The 27500-nt window shown below is 34.5% G+C and overlaps 1 long non-coding RNA gene across 1 annotated transcript in view; it reads right to left on the bottom strand.

Moving 5' to 3' along the window:
- Nucleotides 1-27500, bottom strand: part of LOC145269230 (uncharacterized) — a 108989-nt gene that overhangs the window by 27259 nt on the left and 54230 nt on the right. The gene's annotated exons all lie outside the window — the stretch shown is intronic.

Consider the following 27500-nt stretch of genomic DNA (forward strand, 5'->3'; position numbering starts at 1 on the left):
ATATATATATATATATATATATGTATATATATATATATATATATATATATATATATATATATATATATATATATATAGCAAATAAATGACGATCTTATAATTTCTTCCCTTAATTCAATTGAGATTTACAATTCCCTTTTTGCAAACATAACACTTATGTATAACATACATAAATTAAAATTATTAACTAAAACATTTTGTTATAATATTCATAAATTAATAGAGGATGTTAGTACAGAATAGTTGGGTCTAGTGATTTTATTTTTAAAATCCAAACTGGCGCACTGAAAGCATATTAAGGTATTTGCAGCTTCTCTTCCCATTTTCGGATTTTAATCATGTCAAATCACACTTTATTTCCTTTTGACGGATTGATTGTTGCTATTTCTTCTGATGAGTTAAGAGCAAAATAGATTTACTGATTGCTATAATAATTAAGTAATTGATTTTACGCTACGAAACAGATACTGTCAAGAATTGTAAATGTCAACTGAATTAAAGGAATAAATTTTAAGATGGGCAACATCATGAATTTTGGAATATAGTTTTTTGTTATTTATTCTATATATTTCTCTGTAATTACATTGAACTTCTTAAATATGGATGGGTATATGTTATATGAAAATATATTTCTACAGAAATACATATGTGTGTGTATGTGTGCGCGTGTTTGTGTCTGTGTGTATCTGTTGGTATTTAAAAATGATTATAGTAATAATGATGCCAGCCCCTTTAAGAAATCGGTTCGTTTTGTTGAGCACTTTACACTTGAAATGAAAATCAGTCACTTAAGCTCACGTGCGCAGATCACGATGGTATAATCATTATATCTCTATGGACGAACGTCTTGACATTTAAAAATATATGTTTAAATTTCAACAATATTTCTCGCGGTTAAAGTTAGCCGTGTGGGGTTGTTTCTTGATTCCCGAAAAGATGAAACGCTAGTGTCTGTAGGTATTGAAAAATTATCCCTATATTTAATAAAAGAGACGCAGTTTTTCCCCTCTGTATCAAAATACCATTTACAAACACAGATGGCACAAATTTATTATATTTGCGCTATTTTGATATCCTATATACCGAATTTCAAATCTTTAGATAAAAGTTTCGTTGAGTATATAGGTTGAGAAGTGTCCTCACACACATTCTCACATTTATAGATATATAGATAGTTTATTCAGCTTTTGTTATCGGTGAGTTGTTCTTTCAGGCCTTTCATAAAGACCGTGCAAAGCTTAATGCAGTCCGTATCGAAATGTCCAAATTAGTGCAAACGTGTCAATGTCTGAGCGAACATGGCTCAGCGATACGTGTTTCCCTGCGCGTATAGGTTTGCGCATGCGCCGATCAGTGAAAGGAACTTGACTCGTCATCAAGTCGGGCGCAAACAAGCCACTCAAAATTCGGGAGAAGCAAATGATTGTCGTCCGATGTCGACTTGTTTACACGGCAGCTTCGGCGGGCGCCGTCCCAGCGGAAATGAACCCAAGTTGCGCCAGGGTTTTCCACACATCCGGGGTTTTACGGGAGTAGTGGAAGGCATGGTACATTTGTTTGGGGTGAGGTTTGGACGGTTAGTAGAAAGGTTGGAGCTGGCTTATGAGACTTGGAATCTTGTTGGTCTATGGATATAACGTTCTGTTCATTCCTTTTGGATAGGATCGCGAGTTAATATGAAAGAATTTCTACGTCAGTCGGTCATGCTTAAGTTTGAAATAAGATTTTCATCATTAAATACGTAAACTAAATGAACGTATTTAAGTATAGATTTTTTTCTTACTTGGCTGGTCTCTGCTTATCAAGGCCCAAGAGCCACCTGAGGATGAGGATCAATAACACCGTGATAATCGGTGCAGGTGGCACTTGGGTTTCGTTTGATTATTTAAGAGGACGGCTCAACAAACAATTATTTACTTTAGACTTGAAAACGACCATGTAATAGCCAGCTGAGATGCAGCCTTGGGATACTGGGTTCCACAAACAGGTCTAAAAAAAACAAGTGAAGCATGCATGGTCCCCTGTAAGTGCACAGTGAACGAGACGTAAAAAAAGTTCAGCATTGCCTCCTCCCCATTTAGCCCCCAAAGTCTCCAAGGGACGGCAAATCCAGGTGAAAATGAACAAACTGCAGTTTTAGGCCTCAACATATTTAAATTGAGTTCAGCACCATGCAAAACTGCTAAATAGACATACACAGAAAATTTTGGACAAATATGCTAAAATAGTTCCAAAAATGGAGTGTTTTTATTAGCCCTAAAAGAGCCCCTGGGGCACACCAAAGAGTTATCGCGAAGTATAGACAAACAAAATTATATAGAAATCAGTTAGTTACAACTTTTCAGAAAGTTTTATAAAAATCGAAGGCATCAATTTTTTTTTTAATAAGCACAAAAGTGTCAATTTTAGCCATTTTAACCCTAAATGGACCCCTTCGAGGAGGGGGGCACCGGAATTTTAAAATGTGCTCAAAGATAGAGAGATGGGGAAATTATTTACAGCTATTGTAACTAGACGAGTATTTGCTGTGAATGTTTTGCAGATTAAAGCTCAGCGGATCATTTTCCGTGGAAATAATGATAAAATTAATAAAAGCAAAGATAGACACCATATACACCCCCCCCTCCGTAAAAAATATATAATGGTTTTTAGATGGTCAACTGCTCCAGCCATTTCCGGAAAAGACTCTATGTACGCCTTTCCCCATCAAAAAACATATATGAAAGAAAGTGAATTAAACATCGTAAACTCCATATACCAACCGCCACTTAAAATTATGTAGTTTATGATCTAAAAATCACTTTATTATAAACTAGCGGTGGTACCCGGCGTTGCCCGAGTGTTTGTTTCCGGGACGGGGGGGGGGGAGTTTTAAAAAATGTTATGGTAGGTAAGTAGGAACGATCAAACCCGGAGTCATGAGTAAAAGTAGGAAAATAAAGTGTGCAAAAAAAAACAAAAAAAAACATCTGCAACGTTAACAGTTCGGCCACCAAGAAAAGTCCATTCCAGTTGTTTAGGAAAAAAAAAAAAAAAAACCACTATGGTAGGTCGGCGCGAACGTGAAAATATAATGTGAATTGTCCAGCACCCTAACCACTACGCCACAGAGAACTGCAGCTTAGTTTAGTGATTTTAAATCACTTCACATGATAGAACTACGAAGCCAAACCGGTGTTCTCTTCTCAACTGTTCCTTGTGAACGATCTCCAAACGGTGTTAAGTGGTGGCAGGGGGAGGAGGAATTTTTAAGAGAGAAAATATTTTACCACTTCCATTGATCTTAACCGATTTTGGCCGTGACTTATCAGCAGAAAAAGTATAGAAATCTAAGATTATCGAGGAATTTGAGAACTAATAAGCCTATAACAAACCTCAGATATTGTTCTGCCTTTTGTGCATAATGTATTTGCATGAAATATCTTGATTTTTAATCCTATTAAGGTCAAAATCCCACGGGAAAAAATGAGTTCATTTTATTTATATAGAATAGACTAGCGGTGGTACCCGGCGTTGCCCGAGTGTTTGTTTCCGGGACGGGGGGGGGGGAGTTTTAAAAAATGTTATGGTAGGTAAGTAGGAACGATCAAACCCGGAGTCATGAGTAAAAGTAGGAAAATAAAGTGTGCAAAAAAAAACAAAAAAAAACATCTGCAACGTTAACAGTTCGGCCACCAAGAAAAGTCCATTCCAGTTGTTTAGGAAAAAAAAAAAAAAAAACCACTATGGTAGGTCGGCGCGAACGTGAAAATATAATGTGAATTGTCCAGCACCCTAACCACTACGCCACAGAGAACTGCAGCTTAGTTTAGTGATTTTAAATCACTTCACATGATAGAACTACGAAGCCAAACCGGTGTTCTCTTCTCAACTGTTCCTTGTGAACGATCTCCAAACGGTGTTAAGTGGTGGCAGGGGGAGGAGGAATTTTTAAGAGAGAAAATATTTTACCACTTCCATTGATCTTAACCGATTTTGGCCGTGACTTATCAGCAGAAAAAGTATAGAAATCTAAGATTATCGAGGAATTTGAGAACTAATAAGCCTATAACAAACCTCAGATATTGTTCTGCCTTTTGTGCATAATGTATTTGCATGAAATATCTTGATTTTTAATCCTATTAAGGTCAAAATCCCACGGGAAAAAATGAGTTCATTTTATTTATATAGAATAGAAGATAGATAGACTAGCGGTGGTACCCGGCGTTGCCCGAGTGTTTGTTTCCGGGACGGGGGGGAGTTTTAAAAAATGTTATGGTAGGTAAGTAGGAACGATCAAACCCGGAGTCATGAGTAAAAGTAGGAAAATAAAGTGTGCAAAAAAAAACAAAAAAAAACATCTGCAACGTTAACAGTTCGGTCACCAAGAAAAGTCCATTCCAGTTGTTTAGGAAAAAAAAAAAAAAACCACTATGGTAGGTCGGCGCGAACGTGAAAATATAATGTGAATTGTCCAGCACCCTAACCACTACGCCACAGAGAACTGCAGCTTAGTTTAGTGATTTTAAATCACTTCACATGATAGAACTACGAAGCCAAACCGGTGTTCTCTTCTCAACTGTTCCTTGTGAACGATCTCCAAACGGTGTTAAGTGGTGGCAGGGGGAGGAGGAATTTTTAAGAGAGAAAATATTTTACCACTTCCATTGATCTTAACCGATTTTGGCCGTGACTTATCAGCAGAAAAAGTATAGAAATCTAAGATTATCGAGGAATTTGAGAACTAATAAGCCTATAACAAACCTCAGATATTGTTCTGCCTTTTGTGCATAATGTATTTGCATGAAATATCTTGATTTTTAATCCTATTAAGGTCAAAATCCCACGGGAAAAAATGAGTTCATTTTATTTATATAGAATAGAAGAAGACTAGCGGTGGTACCCGGCGTTGCCCGAGTGTTTGTTTCCGGGACGGGGGGGGGAGTTTTAAAAAATGTTATGGTAGGTAAGTAGGAACGATCAAACCCGGAGTCATGAGTAAAAGTAGGAAAATAAAGTGTGCAAAAAAAAACAAAAAAAAACATCTGCAACGTTAACAGTTCGGCCACCAAGAAAAGTCCATTCCAGTTGTTTAGGAAAAAAAAAAAAAAAAACCACTATGGTAGGTCGGCGCGAACGTGAAAATATAATGTGAATTGTCCAGCACCCTAACCACTACGCCACAGAGAACTGCAGCTTAGTTTAGTGATTTTAAATCACTTCACATGATAGAACTACGAAGCCAAACCGGTGTTCTCTTCTCAACTGTTCCTTGTGAACGATCTCCAAACGGTGTTAAGTGGTGGCAGGGGGAGGAGGAATTTTTAAGAGAGAAAATATTTTACCACTTCCATTGATCTTAACCGATTTTGGCCGTGATTATCAGCAGAAAAAGTATAGAAATCTAAGATTATCGAGGAATTTGAGAACTAATAAGCCTATAACAAACCTCAGATATTGTTCTGCCTTTTGTGCATAATGTATTTGCATGAAATATCTTGATTTTTAATCCTATTAAGGTCAAAATCCCACGGGAAAAAATGAGTTCATTTTATTTATATAGAGATAGACTAGCGGTGGTACCCGGCGTTGCCCGAGTGTTTGTTTCCGGGACGGGGGGGGGAGTTTTAAAAAATGTTATGGTAGGTAAGTAGGAACGATCAAACCCGGAGTCATGAGTAAAAGTAGGAAAATAAAGTGTGCAAAAAAAAACAAAAAAAAACATCTGCAACGTTAACAGTTCGGCCACCAAGAAAAGTCCATTCCAGTTGTTTAGGAAAAAAAAAAAAAAAACCACTATGGTAGGTCGGCGCGAACGTGAAAATATAATGTGAATTGTCCAGCACCCTAACCACTACGCCACAGAGAACTGCAGCTTAGTTTAGTGATTTTAAATCACTTCACATGATAGAACTACGAAGCCAAACCGGTGTTCTCTTCTCAACTGTTCCTTGTGAACGATCTCCAAACGGTGTTAAGTGGTGGCAGGGGGAGGAGGAATTTTTAAGAGAGAAAATATTTTACCACTTCCATTGATCTTAACCGATTTTGGCCGTGACTTATCAGCAGAAAAAGTATAGAAATCTAAGATTATCGAGGAATTTGAGAACTAATAAGCCTATAACAAACCTCAGATATTGTTCTGCCTTTTGTGCATAATGTATTTGCATGAAATATCTTGATTTTTAATCCTATTAAGGTCAAAATCCCACGGGAAAAAATGAGTTCATTTTATTTATATAGAGAAGAAGAAGACTAGCGGTGGTACCCGGCGTTGCCCGAGTGTTTGTTTCCGGGACGGGGGGGGGAGTTTTAAAAAATGTTATGGTAGGTAAGTAGGAACGATCAAACCCGGAGTCATGAGTAAAAGTAGGAAAATAAAGTGTGCAAAAAAAAACAAAAAAAAACATCTGCAACGTTAACAGTTCGGCCACCAAGAAAAGTCCATTCCAGTTGTTTAGGAAAAAAAAAAAAAAAAACCACTATGGTAGGTCGGCGCGAACGTGAAAATATAATGTGAATTGTCCAGCACCCTAACCACTACGCCACAGAGAACTGCAGCTTAGTTTAGTGATTTTAAATCACTTCACATGATAGAACTACGAAGCCAAACCGGTGTTCTCTTCTCAACTGTTCCTTGTGAACGATCTCCAAACGGTGTTAAGTGGTGGCAGGGGGAGGAGGAATTTTTAAGAGAGAAAATATTTTACCACTTCCATTGATCTTAACCGATTTTGGCCGTGATTATCAGCAGAAAAAGTATAGAAATCTAAGATTATCGAGGAATTTGAGAACTAATAAGCCTATAACAAACCTCAGATATTGTTCTGCCTTTTGTGCATAATGTATTTGCATGAAATATCTTGATTTTTAATCCTATTAAGGTCAAAATCCCACGGGAAAAAATGAGTTCATTTTATTTATATAGAGATAGACTAGCGGTGGTACCCGGCGTTGCCCGAGTGTTTGTTTCCGGGACGGGGGGGGGGAGTTTTAAAAAATGTTATGGTAGGTAAGTAGGAACGATCAAACCCGGAGTCATGAGTAAAAGTAGGAAAATAAAGTGTGCAAAAAAAAACAAAAAAAAACATCTGCAACGTTAACAGTTCGGCCACCAAGAAAAGTCCATTCCAGTTGTTTAGGAAAAAAAAAAAAAAAACCACTATGGTAGGTCGGCGCGAACGTGAAAATATAATGTGAATTGTCCAGCACCCTAACCACTACGCCACAGAGAACTGCAGCTTAGTTTAGTGATTTTAAATCACTTCACATGATAGAACTACGAAGCCAAACCGGTGTTCTCTTCTCAACTGTTCCTTGTGAACGATCTCCAAACGGTGTTAAGTGGTGGCAGGGGGAGGAGGAATTTTTAAGAGAGAAAATATTTTACCACTTCCATTGATCTTAACCGATTTTGGCCGTGACTTATCAGCAGAAAAAGTATAGAAATCTAAGATTATCGAGGAATTTGAGAACTAATAAGCCTATAACAAACCTCAGATATTGTTCTGCCTTTTGTGCATAATGTATTTGCATGAAATATCTTGATTTTTAATCCTATTAAGGTCAAAATCCCACGGGAAAAAATGAGTTCATTTTATTTATATAGAGATAGACTAGCGGTGGTACCCGGCGTTGCCCGAGTGTTTGTTTCCGGGACGGGGGGGGGGAGTTTTAAAAAATGTTATGGTAGGTAAGTAGGAACGATCAAACCCGGAGTCATGAGTAAAAGTAGGAAAATAAAGTGTGCAAAAAAAAACAAAAAAAAACATCTGCAACGTTAACAGTTCGGCCACCAAGAAAAGTCCATTCCAGTTGTTTAGGAAAAAAAAAAAAAAAACCACTATGGTAGGTCGGCGCGAACGTGAAAATATAATGTGAATTGTCCAGCACCCTAACCACTACGCCACAGAGAACTGCAGCTTAGTTTAGTGATTTTAAATCACTTCACATGATAGAACTACGAAGCCAAACCGGTGTTCTCTTCTCAACTGTTCCTTGTGAACGATCTCCAAACGGTGTTAAGTGGTGGCAGGGGGAGGAGGAATTTTTAAGAGAGAAAATATTTTACCACTTCCATTGATCTTAACCGATTTTGGCCGTGACTTATCAGCAGAAAAAGTATAGAAATCTAAGATTATCGAGGAATTTGAGAACTAATAAGCCTATAACAAACCTCAGATATTGTTCTGCCTTTTGTGCATAATGTATTTGCATGAAATATCTTGATTTTTAATCCTATTAAGGTCAAAATCCCACGGGAAAAAATGAGTTCATTTTATTTATATAGAGAAGACTAGCGGTGGTACCCGGCGTTGCCCGAGTGTTTGTTTCCGGGACGGGGGGGGGGGGAGTTTTAAAAAATGTTATGGTAGGTAAGTAGGAACGATCAAACCCGGAGTCATGAGTAAAAGTAGGAAAATAAAGTGTGCAAAAAAAAACAAAAAAAAACATCTGCAACGTTAACAGTTCGGCCACCAAGAAAAGTCCATTCCAGTTGTTTAGGAAAAAAAAAAAAAAAACCACTATGGTAGGTCGGCGCGAACGTGAAAATATAATGTGAATTGTCCAGCACCCTAACCACTACGCCACAGAGAACTGCAGCTTAGTTTAGTGATTTTAAATCACTTCACATGATAGAACTACGAAGCCAAACCGGTGTTCTCTTCTCAACTGTTCCTTGTGAACGATCTCCAAACGGTGTTAAGTGGTGGCAGGGGGAGGAGGAATTTTTAAGAGAGAAAATATTTTACCACTTCCATTGATCTTAACCGATTTTGGCCGTGACTTATCAGCAGAAAAAGTATAGAAATCTAAGATTATCGAGGAATTTGAGAACTAATAAGCCTATAACAAACCTCAGATATTGTTCTGCCTTTTGTGCACAATGTATTTGCATGAAATATCTTGATTTTTAATCCTATTAAGGTCAAAATCCCACGGGAAAAAATGAGTTCATTTTATTTATATAGAGATTTATTTATATAGACTAGCGGTGGTACCCGGCGTTGCCCGAGTGTTTGTTTCCGGGACGGGGGGGGAGTTTTAAAAAATGTTATGGTAGGTAAGTAGGAACGATCAAACCCGGAGTCATGAGTAAAAGTAGGAAAATAAAGTGTGCAAAAAAAAACAAAAAAAAACATCTGCAACGTTAACAGTTCGGCCACCAAGAAAAGTCCATTCCAGTTGTTTAGGAAAAAAAAAAAAAAACCACTATGGTAGGTCGGCGCGAACGTGAAAATATAATGTGAATTGTCCAGCACCCTAACCACTACGCCACAGAGAACTGCAGCTTAGTTTAGTGATTTTAAATCACTTCACATGATAGAACTACGAAGCCAAACCGGTGTTCTCTTCTCAACTGTTCCTTGTGAACGATCTCCAAACGGTGTTAAGTGGTGGCAGGGGGAGGAGGAATTTTTAAGAGAGAAAATATTTTACCACTTCCATTGATCTTAACCGATTTTGGCCGTGACTTATCAGCAGAAAAAGTATAGAAATCTAAGATTATCGAGGAATTTGAGAACTAATAAGCCTATAACAAACCTCAGATATTGTTCTGCCTTTTGTGCATAATGTATTTGCATGAAATATCTTGATTTTTAATCCTATTAAGGTCAAAATCCCACGGGAAAAAATGAGTTCATTTTATTTATATAGAGATGGTGGCAGGGGGAGGAGGAATTTTTAAGAGAGAAAATATTTTACCACTTCCATTGATCTTAACCGATTTTGGCCGTGACTTATCAGCAGAAAAAGTATAGAAATCTAAGATTATCGAGGAATTTGAGAACTAATAAGCCTATAACAAACCTCAGATATTGTTCTGCCTTTTGTGCATAATGTATTTGCATGAAATATCTTGATTTTTAATCCTATTAAGGTCAAAATCCCACGGGAAAAAATGAGTTCATTTTATTTATATAGAGATTTATTTATATAGACTAGCGGTGGTACCCGGCGTTGCCCGAGTGTTTGTTTCCGGGACGGGGGGGGAGTTTTAAAAAATGTTATGGTAGGTAAGTAGGAACGATCAAACCCGGAGTCATGAGTAAAAGTAGGAAAATAAAGTGTGCAAAAAAAAACAAAAAAAAACATCTGCAACGTTAACAGTTCGGCCACCAAGAAAAGTCCATTCCAGTTGTTTAGGAAAAAAAAAAAAAAAACCACTATGGTAGGTCGGCGCGAACGTGAAAATATAATGTGAATTGTCCAGCACCCTAACCACTACGCCACAGAGAACTGCAGCTTAGTTTAGTGATTTTAAATCACTTCACATGATAGAACTACGAAGCCAAACCGGTGTTCTCTTCTCAACTGTTCCTTGTGAACGATCTCCAAACGGTGTTAAGTGGTGGCAGGGGGAGGAGGAATTTTTAAGAGAGAAAATATTTTACCACTTCCATTGATCTTAACCGATTTTGGCCGTGACTTATCAGCAGAAAAAGTATAGAAATCTAAGATTATCGAGGAATTTGAGAACTAATAAGCCTATAACAAACCTCAGATATTGTTCTGCCTTTTGTGCATAATGTATTTGCATGAAATATCTTGATTTTTAATCCTATTAAGGTCAAAATCCCACGGGAAAAAATGAGTTCATTTTATTTATATAGAGAAGACTAGCGGTGGTACCCGGCGTTGCCCGAGTGTTTGTTTCCGGGACGGGGGGGGGAGTTTTAAAAAATGTTATGGTAGGTAAGTAGGAACGATCAAACCCGGAGTCATGAGTAAAAGTAGGAAAATAAAGTGTGCAAAAAAAAACAAAAAAAAACATCTGCAACGTTAACAGTTCGGCCACCAAGAAAAGTCCATTCCAGTTGTTTAGGAAAAAAAAAAAAAAAACCACTATGGTAGGTCGGCGCGAACGTGAAAATATAATGTGAATTGTCCAGCACCCTAACCACTACGCCACAGAGAACTGCAGCTTAGTTTAGTGATTTTAAATCACTTCACATGATAGAACTACGAAGCCAAACCGGTGTTCTCTTCTCAACTGTTCCTTGTGAACGATCTCCAAACGGTGTTAAGTGGTGGCAGGGGGAGGAGGAATTTTTAAGAGAGAAAATATTTTACCACTTCCATTGATCTTAACCGATTTTGGCCGTGACTTATCAGCAGAAAAAGTATAGAAATCTAAGATTATCGAGGAATTTGAGAACTAATAAGCCTATAACAAACCTCAGATATTGTTCTGCCTTTTGTGCATAATGTATTTGCATGAAATATCTTGATTTTTAATCCTATTAAGGTCAAAATCCCACGGGAAAAAATGAGTTCATTTTATTTATATAGAGAAGACTAGCGGTGGTACCCGGCGTTGCCCGAGTGTTTGTTTCCGGGACGGGGGGGGGGAGTTTTAAAAAATGTTATGGTAGGTAAGTAGGAACGATCAAACCCGGAGTCATGAGTAAAAGTAGGAAAATAAAGTGTGCAAAAAAAAACAAAAAAAAACATCTGCAACGTTAACAGTTCGGCCACCAAGAAAAGTCCATTCCAGTTGTTTAGGAAAAAAAAAAAAAAAACCACTATGGTAGGTCGGCGCGAACGTGAAAATATAATGTGAATTGTCCAGCACCCTAACCACTACGCCACAGAGAACTGCAGCTTAGTTTAGTGATTTTAAATCACTTCACATGATAGAACTACGAAGCCAAACCGGTGTTCTCTTCTCAACTGTTCCTTGTGAACGATCTCCAAACGGTGTTAAGTGGTGGCAGGGGGAGGAGGAATTTTTAAGAGAGAAAATATTTTACCACTTCCATTGATCTTAACCGATTTTGGCCGTGACTTATCAGCAGAAAAAGTATAGAAATCTAAGATTATCGAGGAATTTGAGAACTAATAAGCCTATAACAAACCTCAGATATTGTTCTGCCTTTTGTGCATAATGTATTTGCATGAAATATCTTGATTTTTAATCCTATTAAGGTCAAAATCCCACGGGAAAAAATGAGTTCATTTTATTTATATAGAGAAGACTAGCGGTGGTACCCGGCGTTGCCCGAGTGTTTGTTTCCGGGACGGGGGGGGAGTTTTAAAAAATGTTATGGTAGGTAAGTAGGAACGATCAAACCCGGAGTCATGAGTAAAAGTAGGAAAATAAAGTGTGCAAAAAAAAACAAAAAAAAACATCTGCAACGTTAACAGTTCGGCCACCAAGAAAAGTCCATTCCAGTTGTTTAGGAAAAAAAAAAAAAAAAACACTATGGTAGGTCGGCGCGAACGTGAAAATATAATGTGAATTTTCCAGCACCCTAACCACTACGCCACAGAGAACTGCAGCTTAGTTTAGTGATTTTAAATCACTTCACATGATAGAACTACGAAGCCAAACCGGTGTTCTCTTCTCAACTGTTCCTTGTGAACGATCTCCAAACGGTGTTAAGTGGTGGCAGGGGGAGGAGGAATTTTTAAGAGAGAAAATATTTTACCACTCCATTGATCTTAACCGATTTTGGCCGTGACTTATCAGCAGAAAAAGTATAGAAATCTAAGATTATCGAGGAATTTGAGAACTAATAAGCCTATAACAAACCTCAGATATTGTTCTGCCTTTTGTGCATAATGTATTTGCATGAAATATCTTGATTTTTAATCCTATTAAGGTCAAAATCCCACGGGAAAAAATGAGTTCATTTTATTTATATAGAGAAGAGAAGAGAAGAGAAGAGAAGAAGAGAAGAAGATATACTGAAGTCGGTCTAAAAATGGCAGAAATTGTTTATGGTATAAAAATCGCTTTATTCTATATATTATTTTTAAAATATAAGTATCCACTGACACGTGTTTCTTCGTCTACGACTCATCAGAGTGGCTGAACCTAGCGAGATTCGAAATCAGGACCCCACGGTAAGAAGCCTAAACCATTACCACGGGACCACCTCGCTGTATCACTGAATGCATCGCGTTTTTATGTAGATGTTTTTTTTTATTTTTTATTTTTTTTGTTAGCGATACTCTTTGAATGAATTCAATTATTTATACGAAAGAGCATTTTTACCTAAATGCGAGTTGGGAATAATTTTCCCTTGGACCAATTTGGTACCCCCTAAATGGGGAGTGGCATATATATATATATATATATATATATATATATATATATATATATATATATATATATAATTTTTAAAATATAATTATCCACTGACACGTGTTTCGTCGTCTACGACTCATCAGAGTGGCTGAATCTAGTGAGATTCGAAATCAGGACCCCTATTTATTCTACATATGTAATTATCGCGAGGATAAAGGTTTTAATAGCATTGTCCTTGATCAATCAGCATAATGTACAATACTATTTATAATTTTTATTTCCCTGTCATTAAGGTTTTTTCAAATTTTATTTTATTTTATTTTTATTTTTATTTTATTTTTTGTATATTTCGTAAATTTTAATTAAAATTATTGTTGGTTTGTCACATTTAAATTTGAATTAGCCTTTTCATTGGTCTATTATCTTACAATTATCGTTGGTCTGTCACATTAAATTCGAAATAGAATTTTCCGTAGTCTACCGTCTTCAGTCGGAATTTAAATTATCGTTTGTCTGTTACACTTAAATTATAAATAGCATTTTCCTTGGTCTATTATCTTTAATTTTAATTATCGTTGGTCTGTCACATTAAATTCGAAATAGAATTTTCCGTAGTCTACCGTCTTCAGTTTGAATTAAAATTATCGTTTGTCTGTCACACTTAAACTTGAAATAGCATTTTCCTTGGTCTATTATCTTTAATTTTAATTATCGTTGGTCTGTCACATTAAATTCGAAATAGAATTTTCTGTAGTCTACCGTCTTCAGTTTGAATTAAAATTATCGTTTGTCTGTCACACTTAAATTTGAAATAGCATTTTCCTTGGTCTATTATCTTAATTTTGGATTATAGTTATCGTTGGTCTGTCACATTAAATTCGAAATAAAATTTTAATCACTGAATGCGCAGATTAAATGGACTCAACTTAAGGATGGAACCGTTCATGTTTCCCTTATCGCTTCTCGGTTTCGACGGCTGCTTGCCAAATAGAGGCGAAATTATTGGGTCTGCTTGATCCTGTCGAACGCTATTGTTTATACAGCCATACCTGTGACACGCTCCTACCCTTTCGAATCCTTTAACTGAAGGCTGTATAACAATAATTGGGTGCGTACTAGAGTTGTGTTGAGGTGGAAGTGGAAACTTCCATATATCTTGCGACAATTTAATTTCACTGTTTTTGACGCAATATCCTAAACGAAATATGATAAAAGATTGGCTTTCTGATATCATGTAATATCGCATGCTTGTAGCGTCTTCCCGCAAACTCACACACTATCTCTCTCGAAATGGCACATATAAACAAACAAACAAACAAACAAACACACACACATTCTCACATACACGCGCACATACAGACATACATATATAAACTCTGTGAACAGTCCGGGCGCAATAGTTTATTTGCTTTCTTAAATCTTGCTTTCGACAATCGGGCGATTCCATCTTTTAAAAAGGGGATTACAGATATATATATATATATATATATATATATATATATATATGTGTGTGTGTGTGTGTGTGTGTGTATATGTATATATATATGCATATATATATGTATATATATATGTGTGTATATATATGTATATATATGTATATGTATATATATATATATATATATATATATATATATATATATATATATATATAGTGCAAAATTTTGTTGAAAATTCAAAGACTCACGTTTTCTTTTTATAACCTTCGTTAATTTCCTGGATTTTTCCATTACAGCTGTTTCATTAATGAGTTGGCAATTTTACGATTTATGTTTCCGTAAAAATATCCTGTCCCCACCAACTTCTTCAGTTCAGATGTTTATCCATTAGATTTTTACAACAAAAGGTATATTTTTTACATGCTGGACATCGCAATCGAGTAAAAAGAATTTCCAAAGCCATGCTTCCTCACTTCCTCCATCTTTTGGTTTTATGTAAAGATAGTTTTCCGTTTTAACCCGTACTTTCGTATTTTTATTTTTTATTTATTAATTATTTATTTTTGTTTTTCCTATTTGTTTTTTTTTCCAATTATCACATAATTTTATATAATTTTATTCCTATATTTATGCGTGTTTATTTTAGTATTTTAGTATTGTTTTTTTGCTTAGTGTTTGAATTTGTATTATATTACTTGATGCAGGTGAAGTCACTCTCGTGGTATCATTTTTTATCTAGGATTACCCCCTTGCATTTCCCCCCCCCTAATCTGCTCTAGTGCGTGAAATTAAATATTTGTTTCTGTGCAAACACCCGTGGATTACATCTAGTCTTTGTTTAATAATTTTTTTTTATATTAATATATGGTAAGATTCTAATATACATAGGTTGCACCTTTTCGATTTGCTAGGTTTATATTTTTCACCCTTATCAATTATTGACCAACTTGAGTTTTTCTTTGCTTTTTTTTCGGTTGTTTTCGATATTACTATTGTTATGATGCTTTCTACCGTGGTTTTCATTTTTATTTGATATACCTTAGTTTCATTATTTGTTATAACTTCACATTTGTATACTACGTTTGAAGTTAAACAGTTCACCCACATTGGACATTCTTTTACATTGTTAGATTAATTTTCTGTCCTATTTCTGTTTTTCAAAAATTTATTTAATTTTGTGTTATTTGGCCAATTATGGTATTTGTTAAATTAGCAGACGCTGAGAAGCATAGCTTAACAGTGTTTTTGTTGTCTTACTTAGTTTACTATCTTGTGGGAAATTTTTTTTCTATAATTTGGTAAAATTCCCTTGGGATGTTATTTTTTATATGGTGGCTATATATATATATATATATATATATATATATATATATATATATATATATATATATATATGGTGGGCCATAAGTCGCGTATCAAGGGATTTAAAATAATTCTGATAGTAATGAACGTTATTTATTAAAACCAAACTTAACCAATAAACTGAAAAACACCGTGTACATGCTGATACAGTCATAAAAGAAATGTAAAAATAACATATATATATATATATATATATATATATATATATATATATATATATATATATACAGGGTGGGCCATAAGTCACGCACCAAATCATAACCCTTATCCCTGAGTGGCTTCCGGGCCTTGATAAGTGGTGAACACTGTGTAAAAAAACAAAAATCTTATACCCAAAGAAAGGAAAATATATTTTGTCCCGCAGATTTTACAGTTTCACATCACTTAATTATTTGGTGCGTGACTTATGGCCCACTCTGTATATATATATATATATATATATATATATATATATATATATATATATATATATATGTAATTTTTACATAGGCATCACCCCTTATCAAGGCCAATAAGCTACTCGGGGATAAGGGTTAAAGAGTGTACGGTAGAAATTGGACAATATAGTAATTGTTAGTAATGGAAATTCGGTAATATATATATATGAATATATAAATATATATATATATAAATATAAAATATATATATATATGAATATATAAATATACATATATATATGAATATATAAATATATATATATGTATATATATATATATATATATATATATATGTGTATACACACACGCACATTTAATCTAATATCCTCATCCTTTGCTTTCTTCTTGGCTCTCTTTCCGTCAGTTTCGTTCTCCAAGATGTGCCGTTCGATGCCCTCTTTTTCACACAGGTCTGTACATTGAAGCGTCCCCAGACGCCATTATTTAACATTTCTCTGGTGCTATCTTTCATGTGTTTGTTCGATGCTTGCCCTTTTTTTACTTGGAAAGGAACCCATAGAAGTTTAAATGTCAAATGTTAAAAAGACCAAACACCCATAAAACATCCCCCTCTACATACAGAACGGGAATATAATGGAGAAATTGTTATATTAATTGATGAAGAAAGTGAAAATGATGCAGCATATCGCATCACTGTATTCTTTCCACACTATTTTTTAATAACCCAACCTTCACAAGTAATTGTATTTATATTCTTCACGTTCATCCCCTGATGTAAATTCTTCAGACAGGAATTCCTAATGTGACAATAAACCCAATTTTAAATTATTTGTATTCCTATTCTCGACGTTATTTTCACCGCTGTAACCATTTACAGGTGCGTCTCGTCGAACTCGGGAATCTCTATTCTTATTTAGATTTTGTTAGTTTCTTATACCAACACATCAAAACTTCATGCTGAATAAATTATTTTGTTTTGGTTATTTATTGTTGTTATTTTCCATATTTTGTTGCTACTGAAACTGAAGTAGAAATTTGATGGGGATTAATCATATATTGTATTTTTTATGTTTTTTTTCTACTATGTTTTGTGGTATAACATTGTTTCTATTAGTGTTATGTTTGACGTTCATCTTCGTCGCCAACTGTTATGTTTGCAGGTTGAACCAAATAACGTATAAGGCAATACAAATCAAGACTCAACAAACAAAGGTAGATCAATAAGAAGTGTATTAGGAAAATTATATTTACAGTGTATTTACATAATGGTTGTCAAGTAAGAGAGTCTTGGCTGGAGAACATATCTGCTCTCGGCTCGGCCTTCGGTGGCTTCTGGTTAACACACACTCAGACTAACCGAGTCTTGCTATTTATGTGTAATATTATCAACATATGTAAATGAGTGGGTGCCACCACAACATTATTATAGATTCGTGATTTCAAAAGTAAAAAAAAGGATTTGGGTGCCATCAGCTAGAATCGAAACCGAAAGAAAAGCTGTAGCATTCAAAGCTGGTGACGTTACCACTGTACCTACGGTAAGAGAGTATTGGCTGGAGAACATATCTGCTCAGGTGTCCAACAATGCGGCATGTCTTTCCTTGATGGTCCGCATTAGGACTTAAGCATTTGACACCCTCCCTATGTCTAAGAAATGCTAAGCATTCGTCGATAGAACCATATCTCAGCTGCTTCCTACATCCACTCATCACTTTCTTGATTGTCCAAGACTTTTACACATGATATGAAATTTATCAAGATCAGAAAATAATCCCCGATTTCTTAAGACTTGCAAATGAGAAAAGCAAATCGATTTCTTCTTGAAAGACGTTTATATCAAAATACCAAACTGTTAATATATATATATATATATATATATATATATATATATATACATATATATATATATATATATATATATATAATAAGAATTACAGTTTAGTTTACCAAGATATTCCAAGATGGCAAATCTAACGTATATTATAAATATTAAAGAATTAATATTTCTAAAGTAATCTCAACCAGATGTAAAAGCTCGATGAAACCAAATAGCAAGTAGAGCTTATAATAAGAACAAGTAGTTAATAAACACGTTAAAACACTTTGAAAAATAGATTATTTGAACTCATTTCCTTTTTTCCTTGTACCCATTTGTTGAATTATTCCACGGAATTCTGTCTTTTGGATTACTTTGAACCATCTTCCATTAACGCGATTTTTTTGGATTTTACTTGTGGAAATGGAAATTTAATTAACATTTTTGGATTTTACCGTTATTGGATATTTTACCCTTCACCAGACTATCCCTTCACGGGAAAATACCTTTTTATTCTCCTTATTCCGTCTGCTTCACTATTTGTTACCAAGTAAAATCCGATCTCGCATTTTCCTACCCTCTGACGAGAAGGAAAGTATTTCTTCGAAACTCCGCGGATTAAGGACTATCCACTTATCTTGTGCTTCCTTTTTTATATTAAATATGTTTTTAACTCTTCTTCGAAGTTTTTTTTAACATGTTTTATTAACTACTTGTCCTTACACACACACACACACACACACATTCATATATATATACATATATATATATATATATATATAGTACAAAACTTTGTTGAAATTCAAAGACTTTTCTTTTTTATAAATTTTGTTTATTTTCTCCTGGATTTTTTTTATTACAGCTGTTTCGTTAGTGGGAAGACAATTTTACGATTTATGTGTCCATAAAAATATCCTGTCGCCACCAATTATTCAGAGGATTTTTCGATTTGATATTAACAGCAAAAAGTTGATTTTTGATAAACATGGTATTTGGGGGGGGGGGAATTCCAACGCCACGCTGCCACATGCCAGCCATCTTGGGTGTTATGCTAAAATAATTTTCTGTTTTAAACCATGATTTCGTATTTTGCATCTTTGTTTTAATTTCCCGTTTTTTCCTTATTTATTTTTTCCTATTTCTTATAATTTTATTTCTACATTTATGCGTGTTTATTCTAATATTCATTTTTGTTTGGTTTTCGACCCCTTACTTATTATTTAATTTCTTTGTTTCAAGGGAAGGTTACTCTCATGGTATATATTTTCATTTCTAGGGTTACTTCCCTTGCTCCTTTTTCTTTCCTTGTATTATACGTTTAGTTTTTTCCTTGCCTTATTAAATTGTTTCTTTCTTTTCCTTTAATTCATTTTTAGTAATATTCATTCAATTTTTTTATGTTAACATTTTTTCTAATGCGTGAAATCAGGTATCGATTTCTGTGCAGACATCCGTGGATTACGTCTTGTCGTCTGTTTAATAAATTTTTTTTTGATATTAGTATATTTTATGCTTCTAGTATACATACACACATATATATATATATATATATATATAAATATACATATTTGGTAAAACTGGTAATTAGTAAAAAAAAAAATGAGAGTGCTAAATACTATTGCAGAACAAATATGTTTTATTTTTTTATTACCGTTTTATCTGTTTAGCTGTCAAACAGATAAAACGCTAATAAAAAATAGAACACATATATATATATATATATATATATATATATATATATATATATATATATATATATATAGTGGAAATGGTAATTAATAAAATTATTTTTCTCTATAGTTAGGACTTTAAAAAAAGTTAGGACTTTCTTTTTTAGTGTAATTTTAATATTTACACATCTGAACGCAAGGACTTTTATTCTATAAATAGATAGGGACACGTGCACAATTTATCCAGAAATAGAAATCATCTTACGCTCTAGAAAGACATGACAACATGCCAGTTGGCAAAAAGACGCCGGACCATTATGGCAAAAAGACGTGAAGTATTTTTAAAACTCATCCTAAATGTTTTTCATGTTACCTTGTTTAAACTTGTTTTTCTTGTTTTATTTATGTATATGTATTTATTTGTATCTACTTTCCTGTCTTATTCGTCACCCCCCATGCTACAAAGTAAACTAGCGATAAAAAATAAAACAAAATGGCGGGAATTATTTTTCTCTATTAGATTAGATAAAGTTAGGACTTTATTTAAGTAATATACTTAATATATACTATTACTGCAAGCTTGCCTATATTGAAAATGCTTGCTTCCTGGCTAGCCAATCTAACCATCTAATATAGTTAGTCTTATTTTCTATTATATTCGAAATATAATACAATGACATTAGCAAAGAAAAAGTCACCTATGAAAACAAACCTCCTAAATTAAAACCTTTAATAATTATTTAAACTCCAATGTAAATTAATATTAAGCCGACTTTACAAATGGATAAAAGTTAATTATTGGATTTTAATTATAAATGTGAAGCTCCATCATTCAAACTCGAGATAGATAACGACAAACTTCCACCCATTGATATGTTCAGTAATAGATCAGGAAGCAAGGGTTCGATTCTTGGTAAAATTACATAAAATACTTAAAAATTGTAATTGATTCCTTTTTGCTAAACACTCAACCTTATCATGGGAGAATCAAGTGTTAGTGAATAAAAATGGAGCTTCGGTGTAGCAGTTAATAAAAAGACACCTGCCTTCTTTGAATCCCTTATGCCGTTCAAAAGCTGATGCTCGATTCATGCAAGATGGTCTAAAAGCAGCCTGAAGTATTCCATATGTTCCTGTGCCATTTCATTTTCAAGTTTAAAACAGAATTTTATGGCATATCGTTCTTCTAAAGTGTCCTTACGCCCTGATCGCATTTTTGAAATTCACCACCTGAGACAATCAAGCTTTAGTAGGCTGTATTCCAATTCCTGCTGGAGCTGTTTATTTGAACCTGAAATCATAAAAATTGGCCAGTCAAGATGTATAGTAGGAGCTGCCAAACTTCACCACAGAATTACCCCACCCTATATGTAACACGATGTAACTTTATTATAACTTAATATTATCAATATAACTTTTGTACCATTTAAAAGAAGGGCAAAATAAACAAGTAATAATTAAAAAAAAATTTTCATTGAACGAAAATAATGAAATTGCGAGACGAAAATCGTGTTTACATAATTGACGCTTTAAAATAACGTTCCCATGTAGTAGACATTCTGAACGTGAAAACATACCCGTGTTTAATAAATCTAGCAAAAATCAACTAATGGTCAGATTTTCGTGAATTTTTCGATACTTATCCATTTTAGAATGACATTACATGTAAAATGCAATTTCCGTAAAATATATTAGAGGAAATATTTTTTTTAGTGCGTGTCGCCCTCCATATTTATTTTTTTTTCGAAATTCGAACAAAATATATTTAAATCTATCGAAATTTCTATTTTTATGAAACACAAGAGTTCAAATAAGTAAAAAATATTTATTTTTTAAAAGTTTAAATACACGTATTGAACAAAAATTTACCTTGAAGTTGCAATTAAAAGAAATGCAATAAATTTAATATTATTAAGATTTTTTAAGTAGCGTTTTTTTCGAATTAATATATACTATAATCAGTTGAATTGCCAAGAAAAAGAAACTTCGTAAACACTAATTAATTTTTGAAAGATTAAAACGATTAAAATTCCATTATTTCAAAATGTTCCGTTGCAGCATAGATTTTTTAATTAATTTTTTTTTTAAATATTAAGTTTTTACATAAACATGGCTCTTGTCAGCTATTTTATCGCCAGATTAAAACCGATTTGAAAATATTATTGCACAAGTATTAAGCATTTTGTATCCCCCCTCATATTTTGTTTGTCTCTTTTTACCGAACAAAATATGGAAGCCTGTAGGTAACCAAATGAGCATTCAGTAAAACAGTATTTCATATTTAATATAAAAATGTTTATAATATTATTAATCATTAAACTGTGTAAATCTTAAAACCTAACAAAATTATAACAAAGATTAATTATTAATGGCAGTTTGAAGAAGATAAACAAACGTTTTAAAAAAATCATTAATTCGGTTCTGCTTTTCCATAGTTTGTATAGTTAACACCAGTTTGACGTCACAGGAACATGCGCTCCGTTTTTCACATTGTTTTGGCGATACCTAATGTATAGCAATAACATACTGAATTTGTAAGGGTCTACGACAATTTTCAATGCCTGTACAAAAAAGTCTGGAAAGTTATTCAAGGCACCTCGTATATATAACTAGTTAAGTTTATGCTCTTTTTCATTGTCCTTGTTCCTGACATGAGTAAGTAGAATTAATTTTCTTTTTTCTTTTTTTTTCTTTTTTTTTGCAACACAATGCATACCCTTTCGTGCGGCCGGTCTTAATCAAACGAAACTGTCATATTTTGACATTATCCTTTCGTTATTGACGCGTTTTTTTTTTCTTTCGTTATTGTTTTTTTGTGTGTGCGCATGCGTGCTGAGCGTAGACGGCACAATGGCGGCTAAACGACTGTATTATCGTTTAATGTCGGCTGAGCAGCACTTATATTAATTGGGTTATTAAAGGACAAATGATTGTTTGTTTGTTACTTTGGGTTTCAGGAGGGCGGAGTGGGGAAGATAAACAGAGAGAGGTAGGGAGAGGCATGGTATGTGGTGGGAGTGTTTCTGTCGTTTTGGGCTTTTTCTCTTTTTTATTGTTTTATTCTGGTTTCGTATCATTCGTTGATTCTTTCTTTCCTTTTCTTGATTGTTCCTTTCTTTTTTTTCTAGGTACGCGCTTTAATGGCGGAAAAACTGATATGAGGGACATAGTTTTGAAAGCTGGTTTATCATAATTTTTTGTAGGTTTCCGATTACGTTTCGATTGTATTTGAAAGATTAAAGCGTAAAAAAAAAAAATAACATTTACACGTGAAAAAAAAGTTATAATGAAACATTCTTTCACGGTAAAATTCGGAACATGACAAGTTCAGTTAAATGTTGAAGTTAAATACATTTATTGTAAAAATCTCCTGAAAGATAAATATTAGTTCTCTGGAACTAGTTCAAAGATAATTAGTAAAGTCCTTAGATATTGAATTAAAAAAGTACTTTGTTTGTACAAAAAAAAAGAAGCTTAATTAGCTCCCCAAAGCAAGAGATTCTGCCTTCGATCAATCACAGCAAACTAAAAATCGTCTTGCATAAGTTCTACGAAAGCCCAAAATGCCAGAAAGTTAAAAGGCTATCTGGAAATGACGTCAGGCGGTTGAAAAGAAGAGGGGGTGCAAAACCGATAGGTTTTCTTTTTTATTCCCCCGAGCCGTGCACCCGTACTTTCCTATCGTGAACGTTTGTATAATTTTTACCATTTTTTAAGTTAATTATTTTTGTGTGTTCGTGCTTTAAATGTTTTCAATTTTTTTTTTCAAAATTACTTACACTGCTATTCATATTTCTACTTTTCGTCCTTTGAGTTCTTCTTTTTTTTTTACAAAGGAGTCACCAGTTATTAAGATCTGAAGGCCACTCGAGGAAAAGGGTTAATGAGTGTACAGTACTCAATGGGAAAATGCAATAATCGTTAGTAGTGGGATTTGGCAAATTGGATTACTTAAGGGATGACTCATCACGAATTTGTTTATGTTGGACTTGAAGACGACCATATTGTAGTCAGCTGGAAAGCAGGAAAAGGAAACAGAGTTCCAAAGACGTGCGTTTCTAAGAAAGAAACTTTGTTCATGGAATCTACGTTTAGGTTTAGGCATAGTTAAAAGGTAGTTGATAGTAGTTTCAGCTAGACGAGTGCTTTTAGTAAAAGTCAGGTCATGGAGGGACCAGAGATTGGAGCTCAGACGAGCACTTGCCATGAAAATAACGATAAAGCAAAGACAGACAAGCAACATCTCTTCTGTGAGAAAGAGATTATAGGGAAGAGAAAAGAGCATCCCCCTCTATGCTACGAAGTCTATTTTGAACTCTGTCAAGGCAGAATAAGCTGCTTCTAGCAGCTCCTGTCCAGATGTGGCAACAATACTCCATCCTTGAACGTACGGGGTTCTTATACAGGTAGAGAACTACATCAGCAGTGAGATATCTACTTGAGCGGTAGAAGGATCACACCATTTTTTTCCAGCAGCCTTGGCAACGGATTTGATGTATGTGTTCCCTCTCAGACCAGAAATAAAGGCCAGATCTAGAAGCTTGTCAAAACATGGAACCTTCCCAAGACGATGCTTTTTAAAGTTTGTTGATGTGGGTTTCCAGTTTTAGTTCCCATCCAGGTTATGTCGGTTCATTTTCCCCCGGCTTTTTTCTACTTGAAACAAAATACTGCCGTAGCCTCTGCATAAATTAAATTGTTTACGTCTGTAATAGTATCTGTTTGATTGTATGGGAGGAGTTTTTTCACCTTCTTCGTTTCTACTTTTAATTTTTTTTTCGGATGGGAGTGTTAAAGAGCATCTCCCCCCCCTCTCTGGCTTTCTTACTCTTTCTATTTTCTCTCTCTGTGTCTCTATTAGAGAATAGAGAAAGAGAGGGGGAGAGGGAGGGAAAGAGAGAGAGGTGAATAACGTGGACAGTGGACACGTTTGCAAAAGAAGGGTCAGCTGACCAGATGACGTGGTGTCATGTGATGAGGTTAGCTGATTCTTTCTTGGCAGTTTGGTTTCGGGTGTTGAAGAAGACAGACGGCTTTTCAGCTGTCCCCCCTCCTGGGCTGGGGAGGACGCTGACGTGTACCAAGCAAGCAAGCAAGGTTCACCTCCATTCTGTGTCGACCTTTGGAAGGTGAATAAAAACATAAAACCTTAATTATCATCTTGGAGTGAATTCTTCATCCAACAGGCCAGCTCCCCTCCAAGAGACAATGAAACCAGAGGAACAACCGACAACACATGAATGAAAAGGTTTGTTAAGAAATGCATGTACACAAACACACACCCACGAAGACATGAACAATAAGATTAGAATCTAGACGATCACGTACACGAATCTCCTTCTTGACACTATTCCCTTTATTATACAATCTCCTTTATGACACCCCGAATATATAGCAGGAGTCTTTTTTTTTTTTTTTGCTTTGCTTTTTTTTCGTTCATAATTTGTATGATATTTACTACTTCAGTTGCTTCATTCTCCGTGTTTTGTGTCATGGTTTTCAGTCTACAGGTTTGTTGAGTTTAAGTTTTGCAAGACTTTTACATTTGGGGTTTCTACGTGTGAGGTTCCAGTAAGGAGTGTTTCTGGGTCAGTTCCATCATTTATCTTTTGTTGTGTTTCTAAAAGTTCCAAGTTTAAAAACCAGCATCTCTTGAGAACAAGCCTCGCTTAGTCTGCAATTCTGTGTTTTGTTGTATTTAGTATCTGCATAAATTAAATTGTTTAAATCTGTAATAGTATCTGTTTGATTATATAGAAGGAGTTTGTGCACTTTCTTTGTTTCTGATTTTAATTTCTTGCACATTATTCATTCATTACGGATGGGAGTCATCATACATTACGGATGGGAGTCTTTTGTTGTTTTTTTTAAAAATATTTTTTCGTTCATAATTTGTATGATGTTTTCTACTTCAGCTGCTTCACTCTTCGTGTTTCTTTCATGGTTCGCAGTCTACATGTTTGTCGAGTTTTTGCAGGACTTTTACGTTTGGGGTTTCTACGTGTGAGGTTCCAGTGAGGAGTGTTTTGGGGCCAGTTCCATCATTTATCTTTTGCTATGTTTTAAAAAGTTCCAAGTTTGAAAGCCAGCATCTCTTGAGAACAAGCCTCGCTTAGTCTACAATTCTTTGGTTTTTGGGTTTTTTTTTTTTACATGGGGGTCACCACTTATCAAGGCCCGAAGACCACTCAGGGATAAGGGTTATTGCGTGTACATTAATCAGTGAGATAGTATTGTAGTAATCATTAGTATTGGGGGTTTTGATAGAGTGTCTTACTTAAGGGGGCGGTTTGTCAGGAGTTTGTTTATGTTGGACTTGAAGACGTCCAAGTTGTAGTCAGGTGGGAAACAGGCAAGCGGCAGAGAGTTCCACTGGCGTGCAGTTCTAAGAAAGAAGCTTTGCTCATTGAATCTACGTTTTGATTTAGGCACAGATAAAGAGTGGGGAAAATTATTGACAGTAGTTTCAGCCAGACAGGTGTTTCTCGTGAAAGATTGGCGAGGGGAGACGAGGGATTGGAGCTCAGACGAGCACCTGCCATGGAAATAACGATAAAACAAAGACAGGCTCGCAAGGTCTCTTCTGTGGGAGAGAGGTTGCAGGGAAGAGAAAAGGGCACCCCCCACTAAACCACGAAGTCTATTTTGTACTCTGTCAAGGCAGGATAGGCTGCTTTTAGCGTTTTGTTTTATGCTAGTGTACATGTCTCCTAACTCTTTCATCCGTTCATGGTAACCGTGTTCTTTGCGGTGGCTTCTGTAATAGCATTCCATTCCATTACCAATCTTTTGGTTTTAAATGGTTATTTTCGCTGCCTCATATAATATTGGTATTATGTTTGCACCTGAAATTAGAGGGCACTTACTTGTCCAGCGCATGTGATATATTTTTGTTGCTGAAATTATTATCACTATTATTGGCTCACAAGGAGCTTTCACACAGGTCATCAAGGAACTTTCCTTGAAGACAACTATGGCGTTCCCTGGAAGCTGCGTGACAACAAGTCTCTCCAGATTTCTAGTACTCTCTACCTCTTTCGATAACATTCGCAAATGACTTTGCGTTATCGCAACACCAGTTTACCATTGGGTCCTCGCTGGCAGCGGCCATTGGTGTCCACTCGAATTTGAGTGGCAATCAGCCTTCCCAAGATCTCAGTTCTCTTCGCACTTGTCCAGTGGGGGGCTGGTTTCTCCTAGGTTTTTCCATCCTCCTTGGCCCTTCTCGACTATTTGACATCACTCTTTTAGGGAGGAGGGGCGGTGATGGGACAATGGGAGAGGGTATTATTATTATTATTAATGTTATTATTATTAATTTATTTTATTATTATTATTATTATTAATCTAATTATTATTATTAATGTGACTATTATCATTATTATTTATTATTATTTATTATTATTATTAATGTTATTATTATTGTATATTATTATTAATATTATTATTCATTATTATTATGTTATTATTATTAATATAATTATTATTATTATTCATGTTATTATTATTAATGCTATTGTTATCATTCCTGTTACTATTATCATTATTTATTATTATTTATTATAACTGTTACTAATGCTATTATTGTTGTTATTATTATCATTATTATTTATTATTATTATTATATTTATGTTATTATTATTATTATTGTTATTATTCTTATTATTTATTATTATTTTTTATCATTATTATTGTTATTATTATTTATTATTATTATTATTATTATTGTTATTATTATTATCATTATTATTATTATTATTGTTATTATTATTATTATTTATGTTATTATTATTAGTGTTATTA

The sequence above is a fragment of the Euprymna scolopes genome, chromosome 45, assembly GCF_053919585.1.
Source record: "Euprymna scolopes isolate OS-2025 chromosome 45, ASM5391958v1, whole genome shotgun sequence".
Classification (NCBI taxonomy): domain Eukaryota; kingdom Metazoa; phylum Mollusca; class Cephalopoda; order Sepiida; family Sepiolidae; genus Euprymna; species Euprymna scolopes.